At 33.2% G+C, this 18,275-nt stretch overlaps 1 protein-coding gene across 1 annotated transcript in view; it reads right to left on the bottom strand.

Moving 5' to 3' along the window:
• The window catches only part of LOC142622079 (calcium-transporting ATPase 10, plasma membrane-type), a 102,491-nt gene extending 87,322 nt beyond the window's left edge, over positions 1–15,169 (bottom strand). Inside the window, exons 1-3 of the mRNA XM_075795508.1 lie at positions 15,035–15,169; positions 14,853–14,949; positions 1,251–1,283 (exon numbers count right to left, since the gene is read on the bottom strand). The gene's annotated coding sequence lies outside the window, so the exon portion shown is untranslated. The remainder of the gene's footprint in view (positions 1–1,250; positions 1,284–14,852; positions 14,950–15,034) is intronic.
• Positions 15,170–18,275: the final 3,106 nt, after the last annotated feature.

Genomic DNA, 18,275 nt, shown 5'->3' with positions numbered 1-18,275 from the left:
AGTTCGAATTCTGTAGATGGCAGTGATAGTGAAGGAAACTTCACTGCATTTATTGTATTAGTTGATGTTATTGGTGAGAACCATGGAGAAAATTTTGTGGAAGTTATTAAGGAAGTGTGTGTTTGGCATTGGCTTAAAAAGTCAGTTTTTTTACTATTTATGGGTTTCATTGCACTTTTTGATATTATTCATGTGTCCTATTGTATTATTTTAGCTATCTTTTAGTTTTATCTATAGTACTTTCAGCAAAATATTTTCAGTTTCAGCTAAATAAGATATTTCCAAACAAACACGAAGTCTCTGAGTTTGATGATGGTGAAGGATCAGAGGATGAATTTGGGTGCAATAGGGATCTTCAAATAGCTTATAATGAGATTATTATGGACTGTGGCAAGTATGAGAAAACTTCTGGAATTGCTCTTAAAAAATTTAGTAAAGTTGAGGGAAAAAATTTCTATAATGGAGTAGTTAGAGGTGGCTACAAAGGAGGTTGAGCAGTTGAAGACTGATCTTGTAGTTGCTCTTGATAAAATCACGCTTTTGGAGCAAGAAGTTGCTCAATCTAGAACTAAGTTGGATAGGATTAGCTTTAGGTTACACTGGTGAAGGTCCATCCAACCCATCTTCCTCTCAGTCCTCTAGCTTAAAAGGAAAGATCAAATTTGCTCCTCCGTCCTTGTTTCAATTCTAATTCTTTATATCATTAGTGGACATTCATGCGCACATCTGACATTGCATTTGCATACACTGTGCATCCTAAAACTTAGTTGGATAGGATTAGCTTAGGTTACACTGGTGAAGGTCCATCCAACCCATCTTCCTCTCAGTACAGTAGGAAAGATCAAATTTGCGCCTCCGTCCTTGTTTCAATTCTTTATATCATTAGTGGACATCCTGCGTTGCATTTGCATACACTATGCATCGCATCTCATTTAGATTTATTTAGTCCTTAGTTCCCTTTTTCCATAGTTTTGTTTGTTTTTGAGGTTTTGATAAAAAAAAAAAAATCTGAAATCTTTCTAAAATAGAGTTAGCTTTGTGAAATCCATCTTTAGCCTTGTGCATTCATACAATGGCGTAGTGCATTTGTGAAGCTAGCTAGCATATGTATGCATAAATAAATTTGAGTGAGTATTGTGGCCCTTGAGTGAGTGATTAGCGGCAATGGGTCATGCGACCTACTTGTAAATATTGAGAATTTTGATAAAATACTAGACACTCTAATGAGAAATGCATAAATGAGTACTTACCGCTAATTTTTCTGTTCTTCAAAAATTATCCTCCTGCATATAGAAAAGCCGGATCTCATAAGTTTTTTTTCTTTTTTGAGAAACAAACACACACACAAGAGAAAAAGAGAAAGAAGTTTTAACACAAAGACACATAAAATGGGTAAATATGAATAATTAAGCATGAACTTAAATATAAGATTCAAATGTGGTGTACTTTACTTTTGTTAAAAAAAAATGTAGAATTCTTTTAATAATGACAAATAGTAAGGGGGGTTCATCATTCATACGATATACCTCATTAGAGGATAGTGTCTATCAAACCTTAATGATATTTTGTGTGTAAATTATGTGCTGGTTTCTTGTATGGCCTTTAGCCATCTCACTATTTCTTTTGTAATAAGCTTTTAGTGTTTAAATTTACACACTACTTGCAAGTCCTAAGTGTAATCAATGCCTAATTTCTATTATGGTTCAAATAGCACTTGCTCAAACTTTGTTTAAACATGCTTATCTCTTTATGAAAGAACCCAAAAGATGTTTTGTTCTTTTTTTTTTTGGTGGCAAGTCTTTAGAGTGTTTTTCTTGAGAAAAATAGGGTCTTTTTAATTTTCTAAGAGCATTTGTATCAAAAAACTGATTGGTGTCTTGATCTGATGATAAAGAACTATTATTAGGAGCAGACACCATAGATTGAAATTCTCTCTCAAAAAGAAAAAAGAAAAAAGAAGAGCATTTGCATCAATCATTACAAAATAGAAAAATGTATCAATTTTACACATTCAACCTTCAAAATCATCCATATCAATCAATCAAGCTAAAAAAGTGTAAATTTGCAAAATTGTTAAAGTAATTGCGTAAATTTACACTAACATTATTCATTTTGCATATAGTTTTTTATTCCTTTTTTTATGCATTTCGAGGTCGAAGGAAGAAAGTGAATAATGATTATTGTGTGTGAAAAACGAAAAATAATTAAAAAATCAAGAAAAATTGATATTTTAATAAAATATAATGTAAAAATGTGGAGTGTTTTGAAGAGTAAATATGCGTTTGACTCCAAATTAAAAAGCCAGGTTATTTTACTATTTAACTTATTTTTGTTACTATTTATGGGTCTCACTGTACTTTTTGATACTATTCATAGGTTCACTGTACTATTCATGAGTTCAGCTAACTTTTACCTTCATCCATAATATTTTCAACAAAAAGTTTTCAGTTCCAGCCAAATATACAAATCCAATAAAGAATATAAAATAAAAATTCTTACTTAAAATAGACCGATCTTTTTTTTTTCACTGAATTTTGTTCCAAACCTCATTTAAATGGTTTTTACTCAACATTTGGGGTCAGTTTTGCTATTTTTCTCGGTAGTGCAAAATTTTAACCCCCTCAGCCTCAAGCTTCCAACCTGAAATTATTTGAAGATTACTGTATTCATTTTAGGTTTTCCTTCATCATTGAGGTAATCATACGCTATCCCATCTCATTTCACCAGGCATTTCATCTAGTTTCAATCTAGGGCATGAAAATTGGGATTTTTTTTCACAAAGGTTGGATTTGGGTTTAAATTCCATCAATATTTCTCTATTATATTGGTTGTCAACGATGGAGTTTGTTCCCTGTGGAGGGTAAAAATGCTTAAATGCACATTTAGGCATTGGGCCCAGTTTGTTGGTATAAGTTTGTTCAATCAGAGTTTTCGAGGCCTACAGGCCAGTTCGCGCTACAAGGGGCAGAGGAGTTGCCCGAGGAGGAGTATCTCCTCGGACGGGCCCAGTAAAGGCCATGAGACGTGCTAAAGGATCTAGAGACAGAATTCTAGAAGATCTGTTGGGTAAAGGCGAGATTCAAGCACTCGTTAGAAGGAGGAATGTGTGAGAAATACCAGAAGAGAAAAAAGCTGCTACCACTACATTAAAGGCCCTGCACCTATCTCCTTGGCCGCATTAATGGAGGAATGACATCTGAACAGTAATATTCAGCCTTCCAGCTATTGTTTGAAGACTTCAAGAAGGTGGTTGATGGGACAAGTATCTATGGGGAAAATCTGTGTTACACGTGAAAGAAACAGGGAAGAAGAAGAGGGATATAAGAAGACGAGAGAGGTAAGAAGAAGGGGGACCTTTTTTCGAACTAAAAAATTGTAATCTTTTGCTTAAAGAAAGAAAGGCAATAAGAGTGGTCCTCGGCTTACGTCTGAGGAGAGTTTTTTGTCATATTTATCTATTATTCGCATAGATCGCAGCATTCTAGCCTGTTTATTAACTCTCCAATATCCCTAACCTAGGTTTCAAACCCATATTCTACAAATTTCATTGTATAAGACTCTTTGAGCTTGGGTCCATCTAGGGATTGGACCGGGTACAAATTGTGCACTTACATTCCCCTTTGAAGCTTTGAAGGCTATTTGTGTGTAATTTGGACCATTTTCATGGGTGGTTGTTCGTTCATTCCTGGTTGTGTTGACAACGCACGCCAAATATTCGACAAAATGCCCAAGTGAAATTTTGTCCAATAATCATCACCTGTATAGCATGATTGTGTTGTAGACCTTGATTATGGCCTTTCTACTAGGTATTTTATGGTATAAACCCTTCACACTTGCCCTAGAATTTCCATACACATCATTGAGGAAATACCTTTTCTCAAGCATATAGTGATATCTCATGGAGGCGTTGTTCCATTGAGTCATGTCTTGATCTTCATTGCATATTTTGTCTAATTGTTTCCAGGATAATGGCTCCTAGCTCTAGCTCTAGTGCTTCCACTTCTCGCTTTGACAAGAACCAATTCATCATGTTTGAGCCTCAAATGCTTTCCATAAGTGTCATGGTCTATGTGAGATGCACCTTGAGCGTCCTATAGATTTTCCTGATCTAGGTAATACCTGTGTCCCAAGGATTATATAGTCTTGTGGTACGACACTAGCACAGCACCCCAAATGACACAACGGGTGCGACACCAATATGACACCCTAAATGAAGTGTCTGTGCTTCCTTTCCATAACTCACAATATCATTGAAACTACCCTCATGCTTATTCAATAATTTTTCTCTAATATCCATCTCATCACTAAGGAGGATTCTTTTCAATCATTTGTCATGGAATTAGTTTTAAGGTCAACCTGGATATTCATTTAAAGATAACATTCATTTTAGACTTCCTATTTTGTTCCGATAAATAGACTCAAGTCCCAATCCTTAATCATGGAGGAGCAAAGCTCTAACCTTGATAAACAAAGTATTGGAGGCTTTTGTAAAAGATCTAGATCAATTCATGACTCAAAAGTTCCCTAAAGTACTACTGATAAAGTCACTTTTTTTTCCTCGTTTGCTCATATCTCATAAAATACATCGAATGTTAAAATGGAAATTTTCTTATGTGGAAGTAGACATCTGAAACTTCAATGTGCACAAATTTGGTACTAGTCGGAATTAAAATAAGTGAGATATGACCATTGGTCCCATAGTCCTAGAGAATCACTAAAAAAACATTTTAATATCTAGAGTTTCTAAGTTTAAAACTTTTCCAAGAGTTCTCATTGATTTTCTATAAGCTTCTAAAAGTTCTAAAAGTACCAAAGATTTTTGTAAGCCTTGTTCTTCTAGGTTCGTGAAGCTTAGTGTGATGAGTGCTCATTGATTAGTTCATTTGGTGAGCTATTTAGATCTTAGAGCTTTCAAGGAAATGGATATTTTACTCTCTAATTTTGATTTGAGATCTATGTGATTAGGAATTACTCTGTAATTTGTGTGTTTTGGTATTAACCGATTATTTGGATGGTTTGTTTAATGATATTATTTGTTTTGTTTTGATTGTAAGGTGATGTAGGTAAAATTACATGAGTCTCCATCTTAGGTTTTGGGTTTTATAAATTTCCTGGCATGATCATATAGTTTGTTTTGAGATCTCAATATGTTCTAATATTTTTTATCAAATGTGAGATATGCGATGCTTTGTTAGATGTTAGGTTAGATCAAAACAAAAATTTGGGGGTTTTCATATATAATTTCATGTAACTATTTATGTTTAGGACCCCCTAAACTTTTATGTTGTTGCACTAAGACTCCTTTATCGTTTATTTGTTTGCTAATGTAGTACATGAACTTGGATGGTGTACCAAATACACCCCTTATTTTAGTTATTCTGTCAATTTTAACAATGAGATAAGGTAAGACTCATCTGAGCCTTAATTTTAGAAACAAATCTTTTTTGAAAATTTCCTGAGCATTATATATAAGTTAAAAGACACTTTCCTTTATGCATGACAAATTGTCAACCAAGTTAAATATAGATAATAAAACCTAGTAGAGGATTGTTGAATATTTGTGGATATATATATAGGTTCTAATTTATGAATGATCTTACTTTGAAAGCTAAAGAATGAAGAGATAATAAAATTTAGAAAACTATGTTTTAACAACTTGCTTGAGCAAGCTTGAGGGCCACTATAATGTTCATTCCCTAAATCATTATTTTATTATTTTGTGTCTTGGGAACTGTGATAAATAAAATTAGGTGTTTTGAAAGGTAAGAGAAATAATAAAAAATGAATAAAGAAATAATATTTAAATTAAATTAAATTTAGAGTAGAGAATTTGATATGGGTGTTTTGAAAATTGGTTAGCTAAGATAGAGAAAAGTAGGTTTTTATTCTAAAATATGGAGAAAATTTTAGAGATACTTAGAGCATTAACATTGAGGGTGCTAAAACAACAATAAAGTGGCTCCATCTGGTATGCCACTTGGAAAAAAATTTGCAAATTTTTTTCACTATAGCAATGCTACTTTTTTTATGTTAATTTATTTATTCTCTCTCCTCACTCTATCACTCGTGCCTCTCTTTGCTCTCTCCAACTCTCTTTCACTGTCTTTCTCATGGCTCTCTCTATCTTTCTTTGACTCTTTCACTATTTCTCTGACTCATTCCTCATAGTTCTAGGCAATGGGTTTGGGGATGTGGGTTTGATGGTATGGATCTTGGTTTGTGACGTGGGTTTGGCGGATCTTGGTGTCAGTTGGTGATGCGGCGATGACTATGGGTTATGGCGGTGGTTGTGGGCTATGGGTTTGGTGATGTTGGTGCTAGGTTTACTCTGTGTGTTTCCATTGTCTCATATTTATATGTTGAACTTGGTTTTTCTTTGTGGGTTATGAGTTGGGGCAGCAATTTTGATTATGCAAAAGTTTGAGATTGTTAAGCTGTTGGAGTTGCTTTATAATTTAAGGTTACAATTGCACATTTTGTTTCTCCAATTGTTTTGGTGATCACTAAGAGCCATGAGGTTAATAAGTATGACTTGTCGACGATTCAGATAATGATGTCTGGTGCGATACCTATAGGGAAGAAGCTTGAGGATGCTATTAGAGCTAAACTTCCTAATGCCAAACTTGGATAGGTAAACTTCTCCAGTTGTTTTGGTGGTCACTAAGAGCCATGAGGTTAATAAGTATGACTTGTCGACGATTCAGATAATGATGTCTGGTGCGATACCTATAGGGAAGAAGCTTGAGGATGCTATTAGAGTTAAACTTCCTAATGCCAAACTTGGATAGGTAAACTTCTTTTAATTCCTTTAATGCGGTGATGCTAGGATTGATGTGGTGGTGTTGGGTTTGGTGATGTTGGTTGTGGTAGTTTTTGTGGTGTCGTGTTCGCTATTTTACTTTTTTTATTTTAATGGCTTGTATAATAAAATAGTATATAAGATGTAGGCTGAATTATGAGGTGGTATATTAAAGTAGCAAAAATAGTAGTTTGGTATACTAAACTAACATTTGTTTAGCACACCGGATGTCTATAGCACTACCATTGGATGTGCTAAATGCTAAATTTTTAGTTAGCATTTAGCACATCAAATACAAAAAAGTCACTTCTATTGGATGTGTCAAATGTCAAAAAAATTTGGTTTGTTACAGTACCCTTCTACTAATACAAGGGTACGACAACCACGCTATTTATTTTAATAATTTCTCTCTCCTCTCTTATTCCTCTCTCTCTCTCCCTCTCTCTCTGGAAAATCCTCCAATTGCTAAATTCTGTAGCAAATTGACCTCCACCTCTCTAGCCCAATTGCGACACCACCATCCAACAACACAATCCCTACCACGCCCAAACCTTGTTCCCCACCAATTCCACCTACATTGTCTTCTTCAAGCTCAACATAGCCACTAGATTCGCAGTGAGATCAATCAAGGAAAAAGTATGGCAGAGGAATTCAATGATGGAGATGAATTGAAGTTGAGATTTCTACTGTCACTACTTTTGAGTTGAATTTTTTTGAGTTTCGATTGGTGGCATTGAGATAAGTGGGTTTGTGATTGCAATTTGTGTTTTGTACGATGGTTTTGGCGTGTTGGGTATTTTAGGTTGCGATCGATGGGTTGGTAGCTTGCGATTTCACAGCAATTAGGTTGGAGGCAGGGAGGTTGGGTTTTTGCATTATGCGAATTGCACTTATAAAATTTTGGGTTTTTGGTGTTTTTGCAAGTTGTGGGTTTTTGTATATCTTGATTTGTAGAAATTAGGTTGATTTTGTAGGTTTTTGCATTTGGGTTTTTTGTATTTGCATAAATTTGGTGGTGGTGGTGGGTTGTGGCTAATTAGCTATGTGTAGGGGTGGTGGTTTGCATTTTTATTTTTAATAATAAAAGGTATGTATTATTTTAATGGGAAATGTTTAAAATAAGAGATGAGATATAAGGTATAATGTTAAATCCTATAATAAAATAGATAAAGTAAAATGGGATTTTTTTTTTTAAAAAAATTTTAAAACATCTGATACAGTTGCTCTAATGCTCTTAAGACTAAAAAGATGAAAAGTCTGGGTGATGTGTTAAAGTAGAAGATGAGTGTAGGATATAAAGTTAAATGTTATTCTAAAATAGATAAAGTAATTTTTTAGTGTGTTAAAATATGATCTTTTTTAATATATATATATATATATATATATATATATAATTAATTTTATATGAATGCTGTAATGCTCTTAAGACTTTTTTTTTTTTCCCACTTATAACCAATGCTCTTAGAGCACTGGCATGAGGAAGGGGGGTAAACACAACTCAGTTGTTATTTTAGCAACCAACAAGCCAAAAATAAGCTACATTCGAGTGTGAGAATGATTTTTTTTTTTTACCAACCATGAACAATTGGTTATCATATATGGAATCAACAATAGCTCTGGATGTAAAAAAGAATTATTTTATTGAAAATATCTCTCTTTTCTTTGCCTCTCACTAGTGTCTCCCTTCTCTCACCTCTATCCCATCTCAGTTACGTCTCTCACCTCATAGAACTCACCTCTCTCGCTTATCTCCTCCCTTTCTTTCTAGCTCTCAATCTCTCTCTTAAACCTCTCACCGTAAGTTAATTTTGAGGTTTGCGGGTTGTGGGTTACTAGTGGGTCATGGGGTGGTTGCCTAGGTCATGGTGGCGTGGATCGTGGTGGGCGTGGGTTTGGTGGGTGTGGGTTGTGGGATGTATGGGTTTGGGTGGTGGGATTCACAAGTTGTGGGTTTGGCATGGGGTTGTGGGTTGACTGGGTTCTTGCCATGTGGGTTGTTGTGATTCAGTGGTGGCTATGTGGATTTTGGTTGTGACGTTGACTGTGTCAGCGGAATTTTGGTTGTGGGTTGTTATGGTTTGGTGGTGGTGGTGGTCGTGTGGGTTTGATGGAGTGAGAGAGGAAGAGAGGAAAAGATAAAAGAGAGAATTGATTTGATTATATTATTTGTTTGTATAGTTTATCTTATTTTAATAAGTTGGATATAAAAATAGAAATTAAAATATTGAGTGAGTTGCAAAATGAAGTTGTAAAATAATTAAAATATGTTTTTAAAGTGTAAAATAGAGTGATATGCATTATCAAATACTAGTGCTTTTAAGTTTTCAGCTTTAAGCGTTTTTACTGGGTCTTGTGCATTGTTTACGATACTTATAAATTTCTTTTTTCAGCAATTTTTATTTAAAATTGGATCTCACGGTACTATTTACATATTTAAAAATTATTTTGCTACAATGTTTTCAGTTTTTAGTTTTCAGCGATAAGCAGTATCCAAATAGACCTTAAGGGTCCTTTTGGTTGGAGGAGTGAAAAAGTGAGAGGATGGAAAATTGTGGGAGGATAGCAAATTTTTGGTTTTCCCTCTTGTGTGTTTGGTTAGAGGAGTGGAAAAGTTTTTTGTTTGGTTAGAGAAAAAAAATAGAATGATAGAAAATGTAATTTATATAAATTGACTATTATATCCTTATTATATAATATGTAAGGGGTAGGTGAGAGGGTATTTGTGTAAAATGAATTTCTTATCACTTTTTCCTCATTTTCCTCTCAATTTGGGAGGATAAAAAAAGTGGGTCCAGGAGGAGAAACTTTCTCCCCTATTTTCTGTATCTCCTATTTTCCTTCCTCAACCAAACAGTGGAAAACAACATTTTTAACTCTATTTTTCTTTCCCTATTTTCCATCCTCCCTGTTTTCACTCCAACTAATCACGCCCTAAATGTTCGTTTGGAAACAGTTTATTTAGCTGAAGTTGAAAATAATTTGTTGAAAACGTAGAAAATAAGTTAAAAAATAAATTGAATAGTATAATAAAACTTATAAATAATATTAAAAAGTATATAAAACTCATAAATAATAACAAAAATAAATTAAAAATATAAATTAGTTGAACTTTTCAACTCACCTCAAATGGATGCTTAAAACTAAGGGCCGTTTGGAAATGTTTTAATAATATTGTTTAAATTTTTTAAAAAGATAAAAAAGTGTTAAAAAATATATATATATATATATATATATATATATATATATATATATATCCTGTTATTTAAACAACAAAAATTACCGCTTAAATACCCCCATCAAACACCCGTAAGAAGGCACGGCGACACATATACTCAAACACCTTACAACAACTTAAACATCAAGCAAGTAATCCAATCACGCGTTTCCAGTTACGTCAAATTGATGAACAAGTTGAATCACTCACTTTCCGTGAGAGTCTAGATGATTCTCATGTGACCTGTCAGTTCTGCAGGGACCTACGGGTGTGGTTCTTGACTTGGCTGTACCCTTTATTTATTTATCTATTATTATTATTGACCCGCTTCCTTGACTATTGCAGGGATGCGTACTGCAATTTAATCCTTCGAACTTGAAACGAAGTTTCGTAGGGCCTTTAGGAAATGGTGTATTATTTATATTTAAAGAGTTAAAGTACAAAAGTAAGCAGACAATGGCCAATGGGCACTCTGATCAGATAAAGATAAGACTTTAACTTATTTAATTGCCTGGAAAGGGCAAAAGGCAGTGGGAACAAGTAACGAGGTTTCTATATTTTCTAACCCATACCGCACGGTTAGGGCCAAATTTACTCAAAGTCGTTGTTAGCTGGATTAGCATTGTCCCCTCTTTCGCTTGTCGATGTCGCTCTAGGTCCTGATCGTGCTACGTGCTACGTGCTACGTGCCAACGTCTATGATCTTAGCAACTCTACGACTAGGAGAGCTGGATTGTTTGTCTAAATTCGATAATCACAAAACCCAAAGCAGAATTCCCCTTTCTCTTGTGTTGTTTTTTTGCTCTCCTCGCCTGTCACCTCCGATTAAAGTCATACGAACGATAAGAGTATTCACATTTGGCAAGAGATTTTTAGGAATGTTTGTTGGAGAATTGTAAAAATATTTGTGAGTAAAAAAATGTTATAAAAATAGTATTGTAATATTTAAATAATAAAAATTGTTATTTAAACAACGTGATCAAACAGAAGAACTAGTGTTTAAACACTTTCTCATTGCTATTTTATAATTTAAGAGTCTATTTGATACGTGTGTTTAAATAAAAGTTTTTAATTTTTTTGAAAATATATGTGGGTGAAAAAGTGTAAAAATATATATAATGTTGTTAAAAACTAAAAATATGTGTTTAAATTGATCTACTAAAAATATACTACAGGTGGCATATATGCAACCTTGCGGTTGTAAAGAAAAAAAAAATCTTATAGTTGTGTGTGAAAAAAAAAAGAGAGTGAGAGTGAGAGTGAGAGGAAAAAGAGAGAAAATGGTATTTTTTATTATTTTATTTGGTAATTTATATTATTTTATTATGTTATATGTAATACTTTTAGAGCATAGAAAATTGTGCTCCATCCATTCGTATTTATGACGGGATCATTGATTAAATTCATGATTGAGTTCGCCATATATGTGAGAAGATGGGGCACAATTTTTTCGTACTCCGAGAGTAGTTAAAAATTTTCTTTTTTCTTTTTGGTGTAGGATGATGTATAGAAAATATATTATTTTAATATGATGAAGTGTAGAATAAAAAAAAAAAAAAAAGGATATATGGTGTGTTGTAAAAGTGATGATGTAGAATAAATAAAGTGATTTTTGGTGATAAAAAGTCTTTTTTTTTGGGGTTGATGCAAAAGCTGATGAAATATTATTGCAAGGAATAAAGTTTAAAAAAAAAAAAAAACTTATAGATAATATAATATTTCAAATCTAAGACATCTTCTACCAAGATACTAATTAATTTTTCATATAGGGTGTAAGAGAAGATTGTCTTTACAATCTTGTCAATTTGATATCAGTTTATTTGACTTTTTGCAAAAAGTGAGTTAAAGTAGAATTATACTTTGAAAAAGTAAGAAAAAATGAAAATTTAAAAGTTTGTACATAAACAAAACAAGCTTAAAACTAAACCAAAAAAAAAAAAAAAAAAAATTTAGTGGCAAATAGACACCTAGAATCTTAATTGAAAAACTTTAACATTTTGATAAACTATAGTGAATAATATTTTTTAAAATTGAAATTTATGAAGCGTATATAATAAATTATAGTTTTTTTTTTCCTTTAAAACACTAATAAAGAGAGTTTAATAGGGCTTAAAACTCTTTTTTATTTCTTAATACCATACTCTTTTTGTTTTTTTTTTACTAAAGTTTAGAGCTATTGTATGCTTTAGTGAGATCAAGAAAGAGTGTTTGGATAGAGGGAGAGGAGAGGGGGTATCATACCCCTTATTTGGATGTTTTGGATCAAAAAGTGTGTTTCAATGAACCTTATCTGCATGTTTTTAAAAAAGGGGCAGGGTAATATTAATGCTCCATTGGTTTTGTTGTAACTGAAAATATTTTCAGGAAAGACATTTACAAGTGTTTGGTGTGACCTACAATGAAAAGGGGAAAATCAAAACCTACCCGCCACTTCAAGATTAGCGCAATCCACCTTACCATCCACCAAATTGGTGCAACTCGGTCCAGCCAACCATCAAATTGACACTTGTTGACCTTGCCACCACTAGATCAGCCTAAAAACCAACTAGATCCATGCCCCTAACCATAAGATTGGTGCAACCTCAAGGGATCCACGATCCTAGCCACTAAATCATTGCCCTCGGCCACCAAATTAATGCTTCCCAATTACCATTGGCACCCATTAACTGCTAGTAAAGCCTCCTAATTCTAAATCGAAGCTTCGCCAACACAATTCACCAACACCCAACCGTCATTGAATCCTCTAACCACCACGAACTAGATTGTGGTGACCGTCGTGATCAAGGCTATGTAGACCACCGTTGAGAGCAAAAGGAGGAAAAGGGTGGAGGGTGTACGAGGAGTATTTAAGGGTGGGGGGTTGTGCGAGCTCAACAGTTTGTAAACTGTTTTGCCCAAGTTTTTGTGTAAAACATTTTACAAAATTTTGTAAAGGGTTTTATGGTCAACTGAAATGTTTTCAGGTTTAACCAACATTTTACAACAAACAAACACCGCTATGTTTGTTTTGAAATAAAATATTTTCTAGAAAATTTTCTCATATTTAGGTGTTGGTTTATATGTAAAATGTAGTTAAACTTGTAAAATACTTTTCCATTGGCCGTAAAATCCTTTATAAGAAATTGTAAAACATTTACCTTTAAAAATTTGGTAAAACAGCTTAATTTTACAAAAACACATAGTGGCTTCCCCTCACCCTCTCTGTTGTTTAGATCACCAATTTGGTGGGTTGAGCAGCTAGTGTTGACAGTCTAATGGTCGAAGCCGTTGCTTTGACAATTGGTACTAGAGGTTCAATCATTAGAGTTTTTGTTCTGATGACTTGTGTCTATGGTTCAATGTCCGAAGCTGCTACTTTGGAACTAGTTCTTGCCGTTTGTTGGTCGGAGTTGCTGTTTCGATGACTGGTGCCGAGCTTTGGTCACCGTAGACATTGTTCAAATGACTGGTGTTGAAGGTTTGATAACTGGAACCGTCGTTCCAACCATCAGTGCTGGTGGTCCAGTCATCGGAGACATTGCTTTGGCGATGGTCATTGGAGTCATCGTTTCAACTATAGGTTTTGATGATCCGATCACCAGACCTCTAGTTCCACTAGTTGAGTAATTGGTTTTGGTGATTTGCTTGAAAAAATGTACTAGTCATATCAAATACCTAAAAATATTCCTAAACATTTTACAATGAAACGAACGAAGCATTAATTGCCTCTCTGGGGTGGGGTGGGGGAGGAATCATGTTCTAGTGTGGTACAATTATTTCCATCGTTATTGTGGGAAATATGAACTTTTGTTTTTATTAGAGCATCTAAATAGTAAAAGTAAAAAGTGTTTTTTTAAAGTAAAAGTAAAAGTTGATAGGGGCTAAGAGACTAACATAATTGAAACCTACCAAGGAAAAGGAGCTTTATTACCATATTGAAGCATTCGAACTGAGTCCTTAAGTTAATATGTAGAGAGCCAACAAATATATATAACGAAGTAAATTCTTAAATTATTTTTTTATATGATTTTGATTTTTTTGTGGTGGGGTGTTAAGAATTATGTCAACTGCGTTTAGAAACTTTTTTCCTCTTAGTGATGCTCAAAAATCAAATACAAAAAACTTTTTACTAATGTTAACCTCTTGTGGAACAAGAGACTTGGATTAAATCATACTTAAACTAAGAGATGGGAGATTAATAAAAATTGGCAAAGAGTTCGTTTAGATACTGCTTAAATTACTGAAAACTGAATACTGTAGTAAAATAATTTTTAAATGTGTGAATAGTACTATGTGATCTATTTTTACTAAAAATTTTGATGAAAAAAAAGTTTATGGATCCATGAGTAGTATACAAGACCCACAAAGTGCCGCTAAAACGCGCATCAAAAAAATAAAGAAAAAAAAGGAAGGAAACACAAAAAGCAGATGTGCAGAAAAATCAACCCAATCCAAATTGTCACAGTCTATTAAGATTCCTTCTATTCCTTGGTTTAAATTAAATATTACAAATTTAAAAGTGTATTAAGTATTGTATCCCTTTTTAAATTTTACATGGCGTAACACAAGATACATTGCCAAATCCAAAAAACATCAAATCTCTTCTATGGATAGAATCTGGTTCTTAAAAGATCCTCGTATGTAAGTCTAATCAATACTCTTTCAATGAAGAAAAAAAAAAAAAATTGTTGGGTGAATATGATTTTATACATGTTTATGCATTTAGGGGAGAAAAGGAATTTAAAAGTGCAGTAAGATGCCAGGTAATGAAACTAGGATACAAATAAGGAGTGTATCGAATTTGATTGTCTTCCCTTACATTAATGCATAAAATAATGTGGGGGGATATTACATACATACCTGGGAAAATGATTTGAGACCGGAGAAGAAATACCCACGAAGGATCATCAGCTCTGAACCTATCCGATTGTACGAAGAAATCGAATCTACCGGCCCCCTGGAATAAAGAAAAGATCTACTTGGAAAATCTAAGTGTGAAAACCATATATGTTGAAAGACTAGGAACACTAACTTCGTAGTACCGATCATAGAAAGCTTAGTGAAGTGGATTCCGCATAAAAGGGCTTCAACTGCTACAAAACCGTACTTCGTCATTCAGAAAAAAAAGAAAAAAGAAAAAAGAAAAAAAAAGAAACGGCATCATGTCATCAACCACGCTGCTCTCGTGTCTGCCATTCATAAATTGAGTTATATTGCTGTTATTATTTTGTTTATAGCTGGTTCAGTACTGACTCGTTGACCCCAATGAAATTTCCTGGAAAGAGAGAGATCGGTCCATGCTATATGATGTAAGCCCATTTTTAAATTTATTGGGTTAAATAAAACTTCTACTTAATTTATTTTTGACAAATTTAGCTGCAAAATTTTTTGTTACTCAAGTCTACAAATTCACTCAATAAAATTAATGTTATAACATATTTTGAAAATCTAATGGTTGAATTGTATGTTCCTTACATTTTTAATACAGAAGTTAAATTTTGTGTCAATTAGATATTATTTACTATATGATTTATAAGTTTATATTTTGTGCATAATTTTAAATTACAAAAACTTGCAATTTAAAAATTTATTGATGACATAACTATTGATTTTTAATTTTCTTGAAATTTTGCAAACATAGAGGATATAAGAAGAAGATATAATCTAATAATGGATTTGTCAAGATTCACCTTTAATAAAAAGATATTAAGTAAGTTTGTACGCTAAGGCTATAACTAATTTTATAGTTAAATTTTATCCATTTATTTTTTATTAAAAAAAAAGAAGCTAACTTGATTATTGTGAATATGGCTGTAAATGAACTAATTTGTTCATAAACAACTCAAACTTAGTTCGATAAAAAGCTCATACATGTTTATTTGTATATAAACAAGCCAAACTTTAACTTTAGTTTTAGACTTATTTAATAAACGAGTTGAGCCTAAGCAAGAAATAAAAAATTTGTTCATGAACAAACTTGAACATTAGGACTCGATACAAAACAAGTTAAGTCTGGCTTGTTTATGAGTTTTATAATACGTTTGATAGATGAATTCATATATTTTTAAAAATTTAATTAACAGAAAACTTTAATTAAATAGAATTTGGAACTCACTCGTCTAAACCAAATAGGCTAAATAATAAACTTGATATAACCTTAATAATGAACTTGTTTTGAATCTCAAACTCAAAAACCTAACATTGAGCTCGAGTTTGAGCTTGATATTGAGCTCGAACTTGACTTAATTAATGAATCAAGCTGAGCCAAGCTAAACTCAAGCTTTTAAACTTTTTGACAATCTCAAGCTTTAAAATTATTTGATGGGAATATACATGAATTTACATATTTGTAAGATGCAGAAACATATAGAAAAATAACAAACATATGAGACAATCACATGACACAAGAAATTACGAGGTTTGATAATTTTCCACGTTCACTGAGTTGTAGTGATTTCATTATTTTCAAGGAACATATACAAGATGTGGCAATTCAATTTTTCTCTCTAAAAAAGCACACAAAACCCTAAGCTTAAAAAAAATCTCTCATTAAAATTGTAACACATTTATATCGAGTTGGGTCATAATTCGAATCAAACACGAATTAGGCTCTACATAGCTCAACAAATTTCCCACTTGGAGACTACTTCAATCACCTACACCAGTCACATACCTTTAAACACAAGCTCTTATCACCATGATTTTGAAACCCGAACTGTTCAAAGAACCGAAAAGGAGAAATGTTCAAGGTTTTTGAGGTCAGACTGAGGTTTAACCGAGGTCAAATTGTGATGTATCATTTAATTTTTTAATATATTTGGTACTTAGATTGTCTTTATAATTATTAATGTTTCATTCCTGACCCATTGGTTTGTATGCTTGGATGTTATCTCACCTGCTAAGAGCAGGTTCTAGTCCTTATGTCATATGTATATGCTTCAACTTGGAATGAAAAGTCGATTTTTTAGCAAGAAAAGTAGTACTCTGGATGTCAAAGTGTAGAATATCTTTCTCCTGCTTCTTACCCAATTCATCTAAGAAACTTTGTAGTCAAATCATCTCCTTAACAGCTTCAGTCGATGCAACATACTTGGTTTCTACAGTAGACAGAGTAACAATCTTCTATTGATTTGAAGCCTAAGATACAGTTGTTCTACCCAGAGTAAATACAAACACAGTAATACTTTTCATTTTGTTAACATCATCAGCCCAATTCATCCAAGAAACTTTGTAGTCAAATCATCTCCTTAACAGCTTCAGTCGATGCAACATATTTGGTTTCTATAGTAGACAGAGTAACAATCTTCTATTGATTTGAAGCCTAAGATACAGTTGTTCTACCCAGAGTAAATAAAAACACAGTAATACTTTTCATTTTGTTAACATCATCAGCCAAATTAGCATCTACATAATTCTGCAATTTCAAAACTGCATTTGTAAAGCAAAGACACATTATCTAATGAACCTCTTAGATACCTCAAAATCCACTTGACTACTTCCCAATGCTACTTTTCGTGGCCTACTTATGTATCTACTTACAACTCTCATTGCATGTGCAATATCTAGTCTTGTACACACCATAGCATACATAAGACCACCAATAGTTGGGACATAGCTTACCTAGCTCATATGGTCCATTTCTTGCCTTGTCTTTAGTGATTGATCTTTACTTAGTCTAAAATGACTACCCAATGGCGTGCTTATTGGTTTAGCATCATTCATGTTAAATTTGCTAAGAACCTTCTTCACATACTCTGTCTATGAAAGCTTCAATGTACCATTGACCTTGTCTCTAGTGATTCTCAAACCAAAGATTTGTTTTGAAGCTCCCAAATCCTTCATTGCAAACTATTTTGACAATTGCTTCTTCAAATTATTAATCTCCTCGATGTTGGACCCTGTAATGAGCATATCATTTTACATACAATAGTAAAATGATATAAGAGTTGTCAAAATTTTTAACATGAAAGCCATGATTAGTTTCAAATATCTTGAACCTAGTTCTACGCATAAAACTATCAAATTTCTTGTACCATTGTCTGTGAGCTTGTTTTATGTCATACAAGATTTTCTCAGTTTGCAAACTAGACCCTCTTGTCCCTAAACAATGAACCCATGTGGCTGACACATGTAGTCTTCCTCTAAATCACAATGAAAGAATGATGTCTTCACATCTAATTGTTTAAGATATAGATTCTCTGTAGCCACCATTCTTGTACCGCTTTAATTGCTATCATCTTTACAACTGGAGAAAATATTTATGAGTAGTCAATACATTTTTTC

Source organism: Castanea sativa, chromosome 1 (genome assembly GCF_040712315.1).
Source record: "Castanea sativa cultivar Marrone di Chiusa Pesio chromosome 1, ASM4071231v1".
Taxonomy (NCBI): Eukaryota; Viridiplantae; Streptophyta; class Magnoliopsida; order Fagales; family Fagaceae; genus Castanea; species Castanea sativa.
This window is presented reverse-complemented; position numbering and strand designations above follow the sequence as displayed.